Source organism: Callorhinus ursinus, unplaced genomic scaffold (assembly GCF_003265705.2).
Source record: "Callorhinus ursinus isolate GAN/ISIS: 27379988/994484 unplaced genomic scaffold, GSC_fseal_2.0 scaffold3, whole genome shotgun sequence".
In the NCBI taxonomy this organism is placed as follows: Eukaryota; Metazoa; Chordata; class Mammalia; order Carnivora; family Otariidae; genus Callorhinus; species Callorhinus ursinus.
The window spans coordinates 45,552,564-45,572,091 of record NW_027397065.1 but is presented as its reverse complement, the minus strand read 5'-3'; the positions used below and the strand labels follow the sequence as shown (position 1 = coordinate 45,572,091).

Sequence of the window (19,528 nt, the reverse complement as noted above, 5' to 3'; positions counted from 1 at the left end):
TTTTTTTTAATGCAGCTAACAATACCTGAAAGATGTCTATCTAGTTCCCCTTCAGGTACCACCATTCATCTGTTGGTGTCTTACCTAGGTTAAAAAAATTATGAGCCTCAAAAACACACCAGATATTTTCTGTTAACATCAACCCAAAGAACCAAATCAGATGTGGAAGTTTGAAATAGATTGGAAGAAAAGAAATGACATTTTAGTTCTTCCTTGAAGATCTTTTTAATTTATAATAATCCATGCATAGTAATGATTTGGCAAACTTTTATTAAAAATTTCTACATATAAAATGCTGTTATAGGCATCATTAATAAGATAGTTAATCCAAGTAGGTACTTCTTTTCTCACAAGTTAAAGTGCTAATTTGTAAATCAGGCCATCTTCTTAAAATAATTTTATAGGTAGGTTGCTAAAAAAATCCCCTTGTGATCATAGAAATAAGAATATGTATTGTAGATTGTATTACTGTAAAAAAGAAATCTGCAACCTTTCCCTGGAGAAGATTTGCACAGCCCTACCCATATCAGGAATCCCATGATTTGCTTTGACCAATGAAGTATGAATAAACTTCAAGAGCCATTGGCCATTTCTTGGTTTACTATTTTCTCTCCACCCCCGCCTTTTTTTTAAGGAGGCTCCACACCCAGTGTGGAACCCAACAGAGGGCCCAAACTCACAATCCTGAGATCAAGGCCTGAGCTGAGACCAAGAGTCTTACACTCAACCGACTAAGCTAACCAGGCGCCCCTCTCTCTTCCTTTCTGCCATGATATCAGTGCATTGCTTTTGTAAACCATTGAAATTCTGGGTGCTTGTTACTGCAGCATACCTTAACTTAAGCCAACTGATAACAAATCCTAAGATTTAAAAGGATATAGTATCAGCTTAAAGGCGATTACCATTTTGATCTAGAAATCAAAAGAGCCTTGTTAGCCCCTCCCACCAGAGAGGGGAATTAGGAAGAACTCAATATTTTGAGTGTTGGCATTGAGCTGTGTGTGACTAGTTTGCATCGATTCTGCCCAGGCATTGCATACCCCTCAAAGAAGATGAGTTTCTTTGTCATGACTCTGTGATCACAGGCATTGAACAGTCCTTTATTAATTTACTTTAAAGAACTCTAATATTTGATTTTGTGTCTTGGCCAGTCCTTTAATAGTGATGTAACTTAGATCTTGCCCTTCACCACTATTTCATAGTATCTTGTTTTTATTCATGGTGAGTTCAAATATGTTTACTAAAATACTCCAATCAAGCTGGTGCAATCATATTCAATTTTGTCAGAAATTCTAAGGTAAAAGTCACTTGAAGGATATATTTATACCCTATTTTTCTCCCATTTCTATGAAGGATGCAGTAGTATAATGTATTGTCTATGTTCTGGATATAAAATCTCAAATTATATGTATCTATGGAAGGTATAATTCCAACCTGGAATAAAAAACAAATGGGCCTTTCTTTCCATTTATGTAGAACATCTATTTTTCTAGATAGCATAGACCTATTATTTAATTCAGTATACCATTATCTTCCATCTTTCTCACTGTGGTTGTATGTCTCAGTTTTAGTCGGAGTACTAATATCATGACAAGGCTTCTGGGTAGTGGCTCCTGAATCATTGTCCTTCTCCACTTACAGTGACATCTGCCAAGATGCCTTTATTTCTCCTGATCCTCACTCGCTGGTTTTGGCAGTATCTTATTGCATCCCCCTAATCCTGACAACAAGACCCTGCACTCCTTCCATTCTCTATGTTACTTTCCTGCTGCACTCACATGGTGGAAAAAATTTCGCTCCTTCCTGTGCCCTGCTCAGAGGCACACTAACATGCCCTCACTGAGTCTGTTGGACCCATCAGGCAACCATTTCTTCTTGGGTTCTTGACACTTTGGAAAAGGATGAAGGTAATTTCTTTCTGCTCTCAAAGTCTCCAAGCTTAGCTGGAGGTTTCAATGGTCTGCCCCCTCCTGCACTTAGACTTTCGTGGGGCATGAAATAGACACTGGGGCCCATTCTCAGAAATTCTTCATTGTCTAAACTTTCTTCTTTTCTTGTGACTTATCCTTTCCTCTCCTTCATCTGGGAGAGTGTTGATCAAGTTTGATGATGTGTTACTTTGACTCTTCAACTGTTCTTTAAGAACCCTTTATTTATACCTGACCTAGCCTTTTTTGAGATCTAGAAGCCAAGAACTTGACTGTCTCATTACCTGCATACTGCTCTGTCACTTCTTACTTGAAATAGTTTGTATAGAATACAGTACCTGTTACTTGAATAGGGAGAAGAGTTACAGAATAACAAGAAGTAGCCTGTGTTCCAAAAACAAAAAAAAAAAGCACTATCATTATTATATCAAGATATTATTCTATCACAGATACATATATAAAAATATATACGTAGTCATAAACAAAACACAAACTTTGGCATCTTGGTAGAGCGTCTTTTGACCAAAGGCCAGACATTTTTATATGAAAATTAGTATTTGCTTTCACTTGTCTTTCCATCTAGTCCTATCTGCAGACTAGGATGGTGTTTCAGAGCATAGGTCTATGCCAACCAGCACATCATGAAACAATAGGTTTCATGCCTATTCAATAAAATTATTTCTTTAGACTCACATCCTCTTCACTCATTGTAATTATTCCTCTCAGTAAAGAATGTTTGAATGTACCCAAATCTTTTACATTTTAGTGCATTATCAGATCTTACAGCATGCCCCACCTTTTCTCTTTTTAAAAAGAAAAGTTTCATGGTTATTCTAGATAACAGGCCCTTGAGCTAACACAAAACAACAAAACCAAAATGAACACAGTCAAATGAATGTGAATTAGTTCCCTGTTTATGAATATTTATCTTTGAAAATAAACAATTATTCCTCTCCTTTTAGAGATGAACTTAACATGAGAAGAATTCTGAGCTAGATTATGGGACAAGCTATTAATGATGTAGATTGAATCAATATGGTAAATGATCATGACAGGGAGACCAAGAAATAATGTTTAAATGTCATTTTTTTTCCCCAAATGAGAATTGTTGTGTACTTGAAAAAGCACTTAATTAAGGGCCTAAAAGGGATTCTAAGTTTGGCTCTGTCATTAATAAGCAATTCATTTAGTTTCTTTGAGCTGTTATTTTCTTCAACAATAGAAGAAGGAACAGCACTGTCAATGTTTCCCAGTGTAGAAAGCAAACCACTGGTGTCACTGAAGATAATACCACTGGTAGGTGGTATATTAAATAATATAGAGTAACAGAGCCATTCTGTTTTCAACTCTACCATCCTGATTAAGGCAAGGATAAAGTCTTGTTAGTGCTAGTTTTGAAATCACTTGGTGTTACTTCTACTTTTTTTAAATTGAATTATATTTAACACACAATTAGTTTCAGATAAACAACATATTGATTCGACAAGTATATATGTTATGCTATGCTCACTACAAGGTAGCTACCATCTGTCACCATACAACACATTGACCATATTCTCTATGCTGGACCTTTCATCTCCATGACTGATTCATTCCATAACTGGAAGCCTATACCTCCGACTCAACTTCCCCCATTTTGCCCATCCTCCCTCACCTCTGGCAACCAACAGTTTGTTCTCTGTATTTGTGAGTCTGTTTCTAGTTTGTTTTGTTTTGTAGGCTCCACATAAAAATGAAACTACATGGTATTTGTCTTTCTCTGGCTTATTTCACTTAGTGTAATACCCTCTAGGTCCACCCATTGTCGCAAATGGCAAGACCTCATCCTTTTTTATGGCTGAGTATTATCTTCTTGTATATGTCTACTTTTTAAACAAAGAGATCAGAACTTTTAAATTCAGAACTTTTTAGTATGTAATAGTTTCTGGAAAAAAATGTTTTTATTGTATTAATTATTTGGTATTTTCTTTGGGGCAAGGAATATTGATTTTCCATTAATGGTAATAGAACAGAGTAGCCTTTTAAAATTTAAGAAAAGTATTCATTAAAACATAATAAGTAAATATTAGGGCAGGTATGATGTGCATGAATAAACTTTTGGCACCATTGGCTGAATGACCTAAAAGGACTTTTCAAAGAGTCCAATTTATGTTTCATTTTATCCTGGTTTGGGTCAAGGTGAAGGACAGCATGCTGTAAGCTAGGTTCTCCCCCTTCAGCTTATGAATCCGAGTGCAAAGCGATACGATAAGCTTCAGAATATAAACAAGACACATTTTCTAGAACATCAGCCTTACTTGAAGATAACAGCAACTGCATACATACATACACACACATAATAAATATATAAGTATATATATTCTGAAACGGATGCCAAATTTGCATTACTTTGCAAGATAAAACACTGTGTTTGAATGGGCAGAAATGAGCAGATGGGAAAGTCATCCAAGTAGATTAGTAGGTATAGAATATGGAACGTCCCAAAATTCAGGACACTTGCAGAGATCACCAAGACCATGTGGTGACAAAAACAACAGGAAGAGTTTAAAATTGCATAGTATTCCCATTGTGAACACAAACGTGAACAAGCCACAAATACACTTTGAAATTTGATCAAAAGGAGCAGAGGGTTTTAGTAAGTTTGAGTTATTCCTACCTTCCCACTCTCTCATTCACCTGGTAATGAACATCCTCTCCATGCAAACGGTATTGTAGTGAAAGAAGCCACATGCATATGAAGTACATAGCAATTCGAGTCAGGGTAATTTGAAGCCTCCCCAGCTCTATATTGGGAGAAAATCTGGAAAGCAACAGAGGGGAAGGGGTTTGTACGGAAGTCTTGAGGGGAAAGAATTCAGAGTAATATGAGAAGCATTGCAATGATCATGTACATTTGAGAGCTGCTGGGGAACTGGTTTCTTCTTCACCTGAGCCACAACTTGTATAAACAAAGAATCACGTTCTTGCACACCTACTATTTCTCCCCCCCCCTTTTTTTTTACCCACAGCAACATGGTGAGGGAACAACTTTGGGTTTGGAAAGAGCAGAAATCCATTCTTTTGGTGATCGGTGTTATGGGCAAAGACTGGAGCAACTGAAACTTCCGGTCACTTTTGTTATTTTCCCCCTACTCTGGGGAGCCAAGAAGGGAGTCAGCATGAAAAGCAGACTACATCTCTAAACCCCACCTTCACAGCCTGCCAACCATTAGGGACTTTTGATAAAAGAGCTTGAGAGGCACAGTTTAGGAAGGATCCAGGCTCTTCCCTCTTAAAGCCCTCACACAGCATTGCAGCCATGGCATCTGGGGAAAGTGTACTTGCTTCATAAGTTCCCTTTTGCTTGTCAGTCTTCTCCACTAGGAATTACAGCCCTAATGTGGGCCTGATGAATAGAAATGCCCGCGATATGGAGATTCTTCTCTCTGGCACTCTATCACTGGTTTCTCGAGTAGTGGTGGAAAAAGCCAAGAAGCTTACTTTTTTTTTTTTAAGTTGTGCATATTTCTGTATAGACCAAGTCGTGATGGAGAACAAATGCTCAGTAAATACTCAGTGAATGACTGAATACCATTGCCAATTCTAACACCCTTAGAAAAACAAGCCAAAGTTTGGCCTCTCTGAGAAAAACAATTTTGTTTGGCTTGGGGGCAATATCACTTGGTTTCACCAGGCACTTTAAAAAGTACCTTCACTTTCCAGGGCACCTGGGTGGCACAGCTAGTTAAGTGTCTGACTCTTAGTTTCGGCTCAGGTCATGATCTCAAGGTCCTGGGAAGGAGGCCCACATCAGGTTCTGCACTTAATGGAATGGGGAGTCTGCATGAGATTCTCTCCCCCTCTTCCCCTCTTGTGTGTGTTCTCTCTCTCTCTCTAAAATAAATGAGTCTTAAAAAATAAATAAATAAGAAGTGCCTTCACCTTCCAAACTCTGAGCAATACTCTAAGAGGCTTTACAGAGTTTGTCCCATAGGCATGGAGTTTTAGAATGTCCTACTTTAGTAAACACTGCTGAGGCAGTATGTATGGCTTCCTGCCAAGTTAACATTTAGTTCCTGCAAATGTATCTTTCGATATTTCCCTCACAGAGCAGTAAGAGATAAGAGGGAAAATGAAGCTGGGGGTGGGGGAGGAATAAATTTTGATGCAAGCATCTCTGACAGCCGTCAGCATCAACATAAGTGCTTTATAATCTGCTATATTTTGCCAGAGGATGACCCTCTCTGTTAGGAGTGGTAATTGCTGAACTTTACTTCTTGCTGTGACTCCAGGGAAATGTTGTCCCCAGGCCCTGACCTGATTTTCCTCACTGAGAGATCCCTGGGAGCTACTATTTCAGCTTTAATCCAGTACATGCACTTTTTTTATCAGGTTTTATATTTTAATGACTTCCTGAAACTCCCCAAAGTCAAATACATCAAAAATATGTATCTCTGCAGAGGTGTGATACCCTAATAGTCTGTCCAGTGGTTGCGAAAGAAGGTAACAACTACAGGCTTGGCAGATCTTTAAGAAACATTTAAGATGAGCTGTTGGTATGCAGGCATGCTATGGAAATCAGATAAGACAGTCATTATTTTATCAACTTATATATGATAAAGTTTATTTGTCCAGCCAAGGTAATGTTCCCACTTACCTATTCCAGTCAGCTTCCCTATTAGATAAAAAGTATCAGATGTAATTATTAGAAACTAGGCAGATCTGGGGCACCTGGGTGGCTCAGTCAGTTAAGCATCTGACTGGCTCAGGTCATGATCTCAGGGTCTTGGGATTGAGCCCTTCCCCACTCGGCGGGGAATCTACTCGTCCCTCTCCCTCTGCCCCTCCTCCATCTGCTCCCCCTGCTCCTCAGTCCACAAGGCATAATGAGCCCAGGTCTTGATGATGGACACTAAGCCCTTGTTCTCCTCCCTGCTTTGCCCATGTTCTTCCCTTGGGTTCATATGTCCTTTCATGGGCTCCTACAGATAGGCACTCCCCCACATTTTTTTTTCCAGAATAGCTTAGTTTTCTAGTTGGTCTCTATCTTCTCATTATTTCCTTCATAGCACTTAAAATAATGGGAAACCATCTTAACTTGTTTATTATCTAACCCCCAAACTTGAATATAAGCTTCATGAGGAGCTTTTATACTACTATATCCCCATCAGCTGAATTAATATATAAATATATAGGCTTAGTTGCAGTTAAGGGTGAGCAGGCAGTTAAAGGGGACCATTGTGAGCTAGAGGAGTCTCCCCACAATATCCACTACCACTTGGCTACCTTAATCAGTTTCTAGCATTTTCTCAACTAAGCAGGAGGGTGTGCATTAATTACACACCAATTGATCCTAATCCCTGCGCCAATCCAACATCAGTTCAAGGAGCTAAATAATTGTGCCACTTTCTACGACTGTGTGTGTGGGTCCAGATTTATGTCAAATAAATGTTCCAGCTACCTATTCTCTCCCACATATGTGAAGGGAATCTCAAACTGAAAGCACAAGATTAATATTTACAGTCAATTTTCATTATTCACGGATCCTGTATTTGTTAATTCCCCTACTCACTAAAATGACTTCCTGAAATTCCCCAAAGTGAAATACATCAAAAATATTTTCCCCAAATGCACACCAAAAGAATGAATACAAAATAAGTACAAATAAATATGAAAAAAATTTGTAACCCCCAAATCAATACTTGCTGTTGTTCTTCTGGTCATTCATGGACATGGGCATAATAGTGAAAAATTTGAGTCACTCAGTGTGCATGTTCCCATCTGAGGTTTAACAGGGCAACTCTGCTTTATTGTTTCAGCTCTCATGCTGTAAACATGTGTCCTTCTTGTGGTTTATTTACTGACACTTTTTTGTGTGATTTTTTTCTTTAAAATGGCATGCAAGCATAGTGTTGAACTGCTGTCTGGTGTTCCTCAGCAGAAGGAGGCTGTGCTGTGTTTTATGGAGAAAATATGTGTGTTAATAAGCTTCATCAGACATGAGTTATGGTGCTCTCCATGAGTTCACTGTTAATGAATCAACAATATGCATATCAAATGTCTTTAAACATAAAACAGGGTTATTGATCAGTTGACCAGAGGCTCACAGGAGCCTCACCTGTATTTCCCCTAAGAGCAACAGTCCAGTATTTGTTATTTCAGTGTTCACAGGGACTTTATAGAACATAACTCTCATGAATAATGAGAATAGACTGCATGTATTAATTTAGTGAGACTTCAAGAGATTTTCATACCTGCTTGATTGAATATATCCTATCACATATATGATATAGTCAATAAATATATATAGACATACAGAGAGGTTCACTTGAAGCATTTTGTTTTTTTCAAAACAAGCCATTCAGAACACAAATCTTTGATGAAAAATGTGCATCCTTTCAATAATTTTTTTGATCACTTGTATTAAATTCATCTCAGATCATTGGTGTCAGGCTTGTGAGAACTACATATACATCCGTGAATACTTGGGGCTGAACGTCTGTGCTGTTCTCACTGGAGAAAAAGAGCTTGTATTTCTGAGAGCTCACTGTTGACAGGCCCAGGAAAGGGCTCCCTGAGCCGTGACAGTTGACATTTGGTACACAGCCACTCAGCCTTCATGGTAGTGAAGCACCACAAAAGCGTGTTACATTCATTCTAATGTGTCTGGTCAGTCATCGTATTGCCTGTCATTTGTCTCAGACTGAAAATTAAGCAATCATGGAAAGGGGAAGGCAGGAATAGATAAGATGAATAATGAAGATTAAATTCAATGGAATTATTATAAATTGATGGACTCTAGACTAAATGGAAAGGACAGGAGATTAGAGCCTAGACGCCTCATAGAAGCTCATCAGCAGAGGGCAATTTGGTTCCTCAAGTCGAACTTCAAACTCAATAAGGACCACGTGAGGGGGACAACTGAAAAGAGAGGTAGATGCGTCATACCAGCACATTTACGATGTACAGGCTGTCTCCTCTGTGGGCCAGATGGGGCTGGCTCGTCATGCTGGCTCCTCCCAGTCCTCAGTGACTAAGCCATGTTCCTGTGTAACCATCAATCTGGCCTCATTCAACAAACATTTCCGTGGAGTGGCTAGGAGAGCCAGGCAAGGTCAAACTGGGGGGATGAGGTAGAGTGAGGAGTTGGAGTGTTGGGACCGTGGGGCAAGAGTGGCTGGGTCTGCATTACAGCTTCACCACCTGTTAACTGTGTGGTCTTCAGCCAGTTAGTTAACCTGTCAGGGCCTCACTTTCCACGACTGTAAAGCAGAGATAACACGAGGACCCACCTCATAAGGCTATTGTGCAGATTAAATGAGCTAATCCGCATATCGGAGCTTCCCACAGTGCCTGGCATAGATGGAGTCCTTGTCTGAGAAGCACAAGAGTGGCCCCTGTGCCAAGATATACTTAGCAAAGGAAGAGTGGTACAGGATGAGGTAGGTGAGCCAACTCCTCCGGGGACTCACAGGTAGCCAAGGTAAGGATTTTAAAACTAATTCTTAAGTGCATTTAGGAAACCTTTGCCTGGTTTTAAGTAGGACGCTGACAACGTAGAAGAAAACAATGTTCTAAATATATTTTCTGCAATACAAGGTCTTTTTTTTTAACTGGAAAAATTTGCAGCGCAGCCTCAATATTGTGATTCCCCTTCAGTGCCGACTGGCCACTGAGCTACTCCCCACCCCATAATGTTCCTAAATACTCTGTCATAAAATTCCACTGGGACCCACTAACCTTGTCTGATGGTGATGCTGGTGTACTGGCTTAAGGATCAGTAGGTACAACTGCTGTCTGTAGTGTGCCTCTCAGTGTCAGGCTCACGTGCATTTTTTTTTTTACGATTTATTTTATTTTTATTTATTTATGTATTTGAGAGAGAGAGAGCGTGCGCTAGCACAAGCTGGGGGAGAGGCAGAGGGAGAGAGAGAAGCAGGCCCCCTGTTATGGGGCTCGATCTCACAAGCCTGAGATCGTGACCTGAGCCAAAGGCAGATGCTCAACTGCCTGACCCACCCAGGCGCCCATTCACCTGCATTCTTTTATTCAAACCTCACCACTACCTTCCAAGATCTTACTAGCCCCCTTTTCACCGTTGAGCAACTGAGGCTTGAAATCCCACAGCCAAGGTTCAAATGCGGGCTTTCTGCCCCACGGCTCACTGGCTTCTCACCGATTTCCAGAGGCAACTTGAAGAGAGGGTCCCCGAAGTCAGACAAGCTGTCTTAGCTCTGCCTCGCGCCTCTGGGCGTGTGGGAATCATACCAGGGTTTGCCAGACGCGGTGGAGGAAGGGCTGCAGGATTAACGGAGAGTAAGCCCTCGGCATGCCTTCCGCCATTCCCGTTATTTGGCTGTGTTGCCGGTGCGCCAGTGTGCTCTGGGCATCTAGTGCATCCAAGTAGTAGAATTTCGTTTCCTTAAAACGCTGCTCCTTACCGGTCCCTGACTCCCTTGTTGTCTCAGAAGACAGCATGTCCTGCGTAAGGAGAGCGCAGCGCATCCCTCTGCGGAAGGGCTGGTCGCGTTGTTCACGCGGCGGCGGGCTGCTCCCACCCTCCGCGGAGGCCGAATAGGGAAGTTCTGTGCGTACACATTCACGCTGCTAAGCCCCAGTTCCTCCTAAACTAGTTTTCTCCAAATGCTGCTTTTTAATTAAACCTTTCCAGGTTTAATTAGGAAATGACATGAGTCATCTTTGTTTCTTAAAATGTATTTGTGGTTTGGCTAATTGTGTAGTGAGATTTAATATGGTTTCTCTTCATGTGTGAAATTAATACACTGAATATTTAAAAAAGGCAAACATCTGAGGCATTTTACCTGGGCTTCAGGTTGACAGCAAATGTATGGTTCAAGGGAGTCCCACTTGAAGCAATGCGAGGAGAAGCTGGGCTGGTTGTCAGTGGTCACTGTGTGTGGGATGCCTCCAAGACATGTCCTTTGTCTCTTAACCAGTACATCTGATCATGCAGCCTTTAATGGTGCCTCATTGCTTAAAGGTAAAATCTAAGTTCCTCTTCAAGGTACTTTAACTCCATTCCATCTCTCCTCAACCTCATGCAGACTGTTCTCCAGCTATATATCATACTCTGTCATTCCCCAAACCACCAGGTGCCTTTATGCCTCAGGGACTCTGTCCATGGTGCGGCCGTCCCCACACAGCCTCATCCCATCTCTTTCTGATGTATTCTTCTGCATGTATACTAACCCTGTCTTTTTCTTTATTCTGATGCTTTGACATCAAGGGGCCTTGCTGGGAGGCACTGGCCTACCAGGGATTAGCTAATTCCTAAGGATAACACACAACTCACCTGCCTGCAGGCACACCTCTCATGTGCAAACCAACCCATCCAGAGTCCAGACTCCTCACCACCTCCTTTGTTAGGCTTTCACACTCTGGACCACTGTGTTCCTGCCCTATCATCTCGGGGCCAGGAAGAGACAGCGAGGGACAGCGCCTATACCCCAGAGCCTGCTACGGTTAGTCAAGCTAGCTAAGCCTACCCTACCTAGACCATTCCTTCCCGTGGAAGCCACACTAAAGGTTTTTGCCCGCAGACTGACCCTGATGCTTCCCCATATGCCCCCCCACCCCTCATGGCATGCCTCATGTTTCTAGGGATCTGTGAGTAAAACAAACCCTTCCTTCAAGCCCACCATTTCTGTGTCTCCATACCTGATTAAAACGGCATCTTTCAAAGTGTAGCTCAAAAGGCACTTTTTCTGTGACGCCTTCCCCTCGCAAAGGAGATTCCTTCTGTGCATGCAAACATGTCTGTTCCTTCATTTGAGCTTTCCTAGATTCTATGTCACGTTCATCTCAACTCCCAACGGTCAGCACAGGGCCCAGAGTTTTGGGCCCTGTGGCCACAGTATAGTACCCATGAGAGGAGTAAGTGGATGAATTGCGACTAGTTCAGCCTTTCCATCTGAGTCCATTGGTAGCAGGCAAGTCAGGAAACAGTTCGGTATGCATGCCCCCCTGATGTTTTCTCCGGCAGGACTGGGGCACTGCAACTTAAGGGCTGACAGCACAGGCTCGGCGTCCAGTGTCCGATCCCCCGATCCCAGTCCCGCCATCCTAGCTACGGGGCTTTGGGCACCATATTTCACCTCCACGTGCTTTGGTTTTCTCATCTATAAAATAAGGACAATAATAGTGTCCATCTCCAAGTGCTAGAAAGATGAAACGGCTCCGAAGTCTTTGTACAAACTCATCTCTGCCTGTAATGTTGTTTTCGGCCATCCTGAGCTCTCCTTAGCCTTGACATCACAACTTAAGAGCCATCCTTTAGGGACACCTTTTGACTTCCCTAACTAGGGAATATCTCCCCAATTTAGACTTCTTTAACTCCATGCACTTCTCCTCAGTGGTAGTTGCTGTGATAATTCTTCATTGACAGTTGTGACTTTTCAATAATCTGTATCTTTCATATCAGACTGTGTGTGCGTCCGGGTTCTCCAGAGAAACAGAACCAATAGGATGTATGTGCGTACATAGAGAGAGAGAGGGGTGTTTTTAGTAATTGGTTCACACGGTTATGGAGGCTTGACAATTTCAAAATCTGCAGGGTAGGCTAATAGGCAGGAGACCCAGGGGAGTTGTACTTAGAGTCCAAAGGCATTCAGCTGGCAGAATTCCTTCTTCTAGGGAGATCAGTATTTTTCTATTACGGCCATTGACTGATGAGATAAGGCCCACTCATAAAGGGTAATCTACTTAAGAGTCTACTGGTATATTAACCTAAAGACATGAGAGCAGGATTCAGTCTCATAGTGCCGCCTGTTGAAGTAGGAGTGAAGATACGGCACTGCGGGGTACGGTACCTAAATGCACAAGCAGTGATAGATGGTGGTCTTCATTACAATCGAAATGTTTAGTAGTGCTAAGATATGAATGGATAGGAGATAGCTAGGACCCAGGATTTTTAAGACGTGTCATACACATCCCCAAGTCACAGCTATCCCTGTAAGGTCTCTAAAGAAGGTAGGGAGTGGGGAATGGATGGATAGATACAGTGAGGAAGCCTGATTAGCAGAGGCCCTAGACACACAGAACAAGGGTGGTCAAAGGAACATTCTGTTGCTAGCTCTAAGTTTTGTTTCCAAACCCCAAATTAGACTTTAAAAAGCAGAACTGGATCATAGGTCACAAGATCCCTTGTTTACCTCTGAATTAAAGGGGTCCCTTTGAATTCCCTTTCTCCACTTTCCAAGGAAGGGGAGGGGTTCAGATGTGTTACAACTCCAGCCACACTGATTCTACATGTTCCAGCCTCTACCCTGGTCATCCCAGAAGCTCTGCCCCCTAACTTCTCTGTGAGAGGGATTGAAGAGAGGCAGATCTTTGAGATACCATATTTGTATCCATTACTTTTATCAAAGCCTTTCAATGAAGAGTCACCAAGCATTAATTCAACAAATATTATTGAACATTGTGTGGCAAGTAGAAGCTACAGATCATAAAACTAATAAACAGATGTCAGGTAAGTAATAGGAAAAAAATAGTAGGATAAGCAGGATGGTGAGCGTCTGGGGAGAATCCTGTTGTGAGTGGTGGTCAGGGGAGCCCTCTAATCCACTGGCGTTTTGAGCAGGCACAGGAAGTAAGGGAGCAAGCCATGTGTATATTGGGGTGGGGGCAGGTGCGGTCCAACCACAGAAAACAGAGTCCCGGAGGCCCTTTGTGGTTGCATGCTTTGTCTGTTCAGGGAGGAGAACAGAGAGGCAGCGAGGGCCCAGGTGCTCGGAGGCATTCTGGAGGGTTGTAAAAACTGGAGCTGTTACTCTGGCTGACATGCTTACCACTTGAGGGTTTTAAGCCCCGCGGTGAAATGAGGGCTGCTAACTACTGAAGGCAATCCAGCAGAGGGCTGTATTCTCCTAAAGAAAGGTTTGCTGACTTTCCTAAATTCACTCAAAGGTACCTTTGGCTCATGAGGCTGGCATTCCAAGGATTGCTTTTGTCCAGATGGGCCACCACCTTTAAAAAAATTTTGGCTTCTGTGAAAAGACTGTGAAAGGCAGGGAGGAAAGCAAGACCAGGTAAAGGGGCTCTTGCACAATCCAGGGAAGATAAGATGGTGACACGGCCAGGGTGGTAGCACTAGGCATTTTGTGAAGAGCTTTGGCAGAGGGCGCCTGGGTGACTCAGTCGGTTAAACTTCTGCCTTCGGCTCAGGTCATAATCTCAGAGTCCTGAGACAGAGTCCCGCATTAAGCTCCCTGCTCAGTGGGGAGTCTGTTTCTCCCTCGTTCTCTCTCTCAAAAATAAATAAAATCTTAAAAAGAGAGAGAAGCAGCATTTCCTGATGGAGTAGTGTGTGAGTGTAAGAAAGACAGAGAAAGGAATTAGTGATAAGCCCAATGATTATGGCTGGAATAACTGGAGAAATGAGGTTGCAGTCAACAGAGATGGGGAAGGCTGCAAGAAGGGAATGATGGAGGGGCCAGGGAGCAGGAATAAGGAGTTTTGGTTGAATGTGTTGTCTGAGATTCCTGTGGCTATCCAGGTGGAGAAATTCAGTAGGCAGATACCCAAGTCTGGAGTTCAGAGTAGAGGCCTGAGCAGGAGATATCGATGTGAGAGTCATCCACTCAGATTTGGTAAGCAGGCCAGGACACTGGTTAAAATCATCTGGGTAGTCAGTCGTGAGGTCAGAGAGAGGAGGAGAAACTGCCAATGAGATAAAAAGAAAAGAATGAGAGAGATGTCCTGGAAGCCAAGCATTGGAACATTCAAGAAGGAGCAGGGAGGACCAGTGTCCAATACTGCTAAGAGAATGACTAGTGAGACAGAGAGTGGACCACTGACTTTGTCCTCACGATGGCAGTGGAGCAATAAATAATCAATTATTTTAGGAGTTTTGATATCAGAGGGAGAGAAATTAAGCAGCAAGTTTGTATGCTAATGATGCATGAGAGAAAGGAAAATTTATGCTACAGAGAAGGAGAAGGAATAGCAAGATGATTTTGCTAAGGAGGGGAGAGATCTAGAGAGTAAGTTCAGGGTTTAACCCTGGGAGCAAGGAGAGTCCATGCACAGTGAAAGCAGGAAAGATAAAGAATGAGTACAGACACAGGGAAGTTCCCTGCTGATTGTTTACCATTTCACTAAGAAAAAGACAACAAAGTGATTGGCAAAGAAAAAGAAGACTCTCTTTTGATACCAGTGTTTCCCATGCTGGACTCCTGAAGAACAGGAACCGTTGATCGCAAAAGTAGTAGGTGTCTGAATAATAGGAGTGGTTGCTCTCAGAAGCAATTGATTATTATTTTGAGAATGTATAATCCTTATAAGCCTTGAGTCCGTGACAGCTTATTCCTAGAGTAGAATCACACTGGACAGGCAAGGGTAATTGAGAAGGAATTCCACAATGGGGAACCGGTCTCGGTCTCCACCATCAAATATTGGCACCCCCACGAGGCAGCTAATCCACACTTGTTTCCAGCCCACTCTGCCAATACCGCAGTCTACAGAGTAGTCGATCCTTCTCCACCCCTCTCTCTGGTTTCTTTTAGCTCTGACAAATTCTGTTGGGGAAGGGAACGGGATGGAAGAGAGAATCTAAGCAGGCAAGGCCAAGTGTATTTGGGGGCAGACATGGGGAGGAGGGAAAGCTGTGAACACTCACACATTAATAAGTTTTGCCTTGTCACAACTATAATCAAAGCCTTGATGACAGTGTTGTCATAAAATCTGTACAGCCACTACTCCGGACTTTGGGTTCATTCTGTTTCCTGGGCTACAAGCTCAGAATTCACCACAATAAATTCTTCTGTAGCTCTCCAGCTCCCCTTATACCTCTTCCCAAGCTTGAAATGCAATATGTACTTTACACCAAATATAGAATCTCAGAGTGGAGGTCATCTTATCCAATGTTACATCCGGTTCTGGAATTATTCTTGTCACTGCCCTGACAACTAGCCATTCGAACTTTATAAACAACCTCAGCTGTAGGCCTCACCACATCATAAGGCAGCCCATTCCGTTTATGGAATGTTTTATGTTACAACAAACTGAATCTCTCCCTTCTACTTCTAACCCTTATTCTCTGGCTAACCTCAGGGGCTATACAGAACAAACACATTCTATCACCTTTTGGCAGAGAACCAGCCATCTTGTTTCTTCCACCTTGCCCACTAAATGTCCGGTTAGCTTATGAATCACAAATACATCCACATTCAGAGTAAAAGCTTTTTGCATAGTCCTTACCTGCTAGTAAATTAAACGTTAAAGAAAGAAACTATATCTACTTGTAGTGGAGTTCCAAGTAGCCCTTTGCTTAGAAAGGATTAGAAGCCCCTTGAATGCCAGCACTATCAAATCAAATGGAAAGGTTAGAGCTGGATGAAATTATATTTTTAAACGCTCCATATCTCCAGACTTCTACAAAGTATGAAAGGGAAGGCACACCAGGGTTACCTGAAATTGAGAAGCAAGATGAGGGAGGGAGTGATTCACATTCATCCCCCTGGACTGTAATCTCAGTCCTTTTCCTTCACATAGTTATCCAGTGCCTGCAGATTCCCATCTATAAGCTACGTATTAGGGTTTCAACAGTGAGCATCTCTCTTCACTTCTATTCAAGAAATTTGATTTTGGACCCACATGTGGCTAGCACCATCCTCCCAAAGGGATATAGCAGTGAATAAAACAATAAGGTAAAAATCCTTCCCCCTTTTTGCACCTAATATTCCAGTAAAGGGGCAAAAACATAATCCCACAAATATATGTTAAATTGTAATAGTTACAAACAGTATGAAGAGAAGATTCAAGATGCTACATCAGTATGTAGTAGGGAACTGAGCTAGTCACATGACTATAGAAGCCTCTCCTGAGGAAGGAATGCTGAGTTGGGCTCTTAAGATGTGTTGGAGAAGGTCCCGGGCAGAGGAGCACATTGGGAAGCAGTCTGTGGGAGAGGAGCGTGGCGTGTGTCAGAGCTGGAAGGAAGGTGGTGTGGAAGATCAAGGTCAGAGATGAAACTTGAGAGTTAAGAAGTATCCAGATAATGCAAGGATCAGTGGGCCATATTAAGAATTTGCATCTTTAGCCTCCAAGCAGTGAGGATCCACTGCAAGTGTTTCAAGCCAGGTGTGTATGTTTGTGTATAGCATGATCTAGTTTCTGTTTAGAAGAGATCACTCTCCTTGCAGTGTAGAGAATGGGTTGGAGAGAACCAAGGTGGACAGAAAAATATACAATGGTCCACAGGAAAGATTTTAGGGACTTGGGCCAGGATGATAGCAATAGGTATGGAAACAAGAGGATAGATTTAAAGAGATCTAGAAAATAAAACCAGTGGGTATCATGTTTTTTGAATTTGGAAGTCAAGAGAGAACAAGATGGCTGTGTAATCCCTCACCAGGCCTACCCCCTGGGCCCTTTGCCAGTCATCTATCGTGGAAGATAACCAACTGCTTACCACCAGGCGCTGGTCATTGGTACAGAACTGAATGTGATGCTCATCTAGGAGGCTTCACCTCTATTATGTAACTTCTGGATATGGAGCAGGTTGGACCTGTAGCATAGGAAAATACCATGACTGGATGTTAATCTAGCTGATAAGGTTTTCTGAAAACAGTTTTCAAATAGGCAAGTTAATTGTGCTGGAGTTTTAGAGTGATGATATTGAGAGGCTCTAAGTATGTAAGTCCCCATTTGGGGCTTTCTGCACCCTGAGAGGATGTCACCCTGAACAGAGAGAACCACAGTCACCACCCCATCCTCTGGGGGGATCTGGAGAGACTTGAGAAATCTCTCTCCTTAAACATCCTCCAGCTTGAGATCTTGCAGAGAGCTTTGCTGATGATGTGTCCTTTGTACGTATCACAGTAAACTGTAACTTCTTTAAGATTCATACGCCGGGGTGCTTGTTTTTACTAAGCCTTTCACAGTGCTCTGCAGGACTTCTGCAATGTCAGGAAAGGATCCTAGCTGGTGACTAAGAATGGTGGTGCCACTCACTGGGATAGTGAACACTGTAAGAGGAAGTACCATGCTTAAACTGGGGACTTGCTGAGTCTGGATGTCTGAGATGAAACACAATAATGGAAGGGCTGATAATCAATGCACGTCTGGAGTTCTAAGGAATTGTCTAACATGGTGATGCCAAGAATGAGAGGCTATCTATCTCAGGGAAGGGTCAAGCTTGAACGAGGAGTATTGCATATTGGAAGCATGCTCTTATAAAACCATTTAGAAAGACTGGGATAAGACTAATAGATGGTCTTAGCATAGAATCAGTTGGCTATAAAGAAGTCTGTTCCAGGCAGGTTATGGAAATGTATTAAAAAGAAACAGGAGTATCAGTTTCCATAAATAGGAATTGGGGCTCCATCTGGAAGTAAGGCAGTCATCCCTTTCTCTGTAGATGACACGAAGTGGCCCACCCCTACTCCAAACAAACACCCCCAGTAAAGGGAGTGGCCCACAACAGAGATTGTAGGAGCAGACATAGGCAGGCCTGACTCTCTGCAACACAGTATAATTAATGATCTTCCAATCTTTGAAGAAAAAAAAAACTTTCTGCTTTATGATCAACTCTTAATTATCTTGATGGTTTATTAATTTGCATATCCATATCTCTCCTTGGTTAATTATTAATCTTACACTTTGTCTACTCTATTTTCTGTCACTGACCTGGCATCTAATAAAATCTTGTATGAGATCTTAAGATTTTCAAATTTTCATTCTCTCCCCAGAGTTTCCACTTCTCAGTTGTATTTATGTCCATGTTTGATTTTGTTTTCTAAGTGTTATGAAGATGGCTATGCTTAAAAGTTCTGAAAATACCTAAAATATTTCAGATATATTTGCATCCTTATTTCTTTTTTCAGAGACCTTGCCTGTCACAGTAATCGTGAGGGTGCTAAACCTCAGCCCAAAAGACAAGTGCCCACTAAGATGTTCATCTTTCCTGAGAGTACCACAGGCCAGTGCCTTAGCTCCAACCCATTCCCATCCCTGCTTCTCATGATTAGTCAAGGGCAACATGATGGATGTCATCTCCCTTCACACTAACACCCAAACCTGTCTGACTGCTTTCCGTTTTGTCTGTCACCCCTTGCAGTATTTTCTCTGGGCCTGAAATCAGAGCGTCTCTCTAAACACAGTCCTAGCACGTTGCTCCGTTTATCCCCCTTGAAAGGACAGATTCCATCCTCCTTTCCTTGGTCCAGAAGGTCTTGAGGGTCCTCCCTCACCTCCTCAGCCTGTCTTTCACTTCTACCCATCCCTACCCTACTCTCCAAAGTCCCTATGCTTACTCCACCTTGAGAAGTCTGCTTCCTTCCCATCTCCTCTGACTTTCTTCTTGGGAGATTTTTCTAAGGTTCTCCCCACCCACCACTCATGTCTTCCACCTCATTCTATTTCTCTTACACTAAATGTTATCTGCTTTTCAATTGTTAGTATACAGGTTTGTCTTCTTCAGGAGAGGTATTATAATGAGCACCAACTTTAGAACCAGAGTGCTGAGGTTCAAATCCAAGTTTTGCTACTTACCTAGCTATTTGGAGTAAGTTCTCGGCAAGTTACTTAACCTTTCTTGCCTCAGTTTCCTCCTATACAAAAGAGGAAAAGTGATTAAAAAGTACCTTACTATATTCTCAATG

The 19,528-nt window shown here is 42.2% G+C and overlaps 1 protein-coding gene and 1 long non-coding RNA gene across 3 annotated transcripts in view; one reads left to right on the top strand and one right to left on the bottom strand.

Moving 5' to 3' along the window:
* SGCD (sarcoglycan delta) overlaps positions 1–19,528 on the top strand; it is a 965,947-nt gene that overhangs the window by 909,083 nt on the left and 37,336 nt on the right. The window lies entirely within an intron of this gene.
* LOC112820144 (uncharacterized) overlaps positions 4,345–19,528 on the bottom strand; it is a 133,051-nt gene continuing 117,867 nt past the window's right edge. Inside the window, exons 3-5 of the long non-coding RNA XR_003207060.2 lie at positions 19,419–19,477; positions 17,338–17,433; positions 4,345–4,728 (exon numbers count right to left, since the gene is read on the bottom strand). This is a non-coding gene — a long non-coding RNA (uncharacterized lncRNA). The remainder of the gene's footprint in view (positions 4,729–17,337; positions 17,434–19,418; positions 19,478–19,528) is intronic.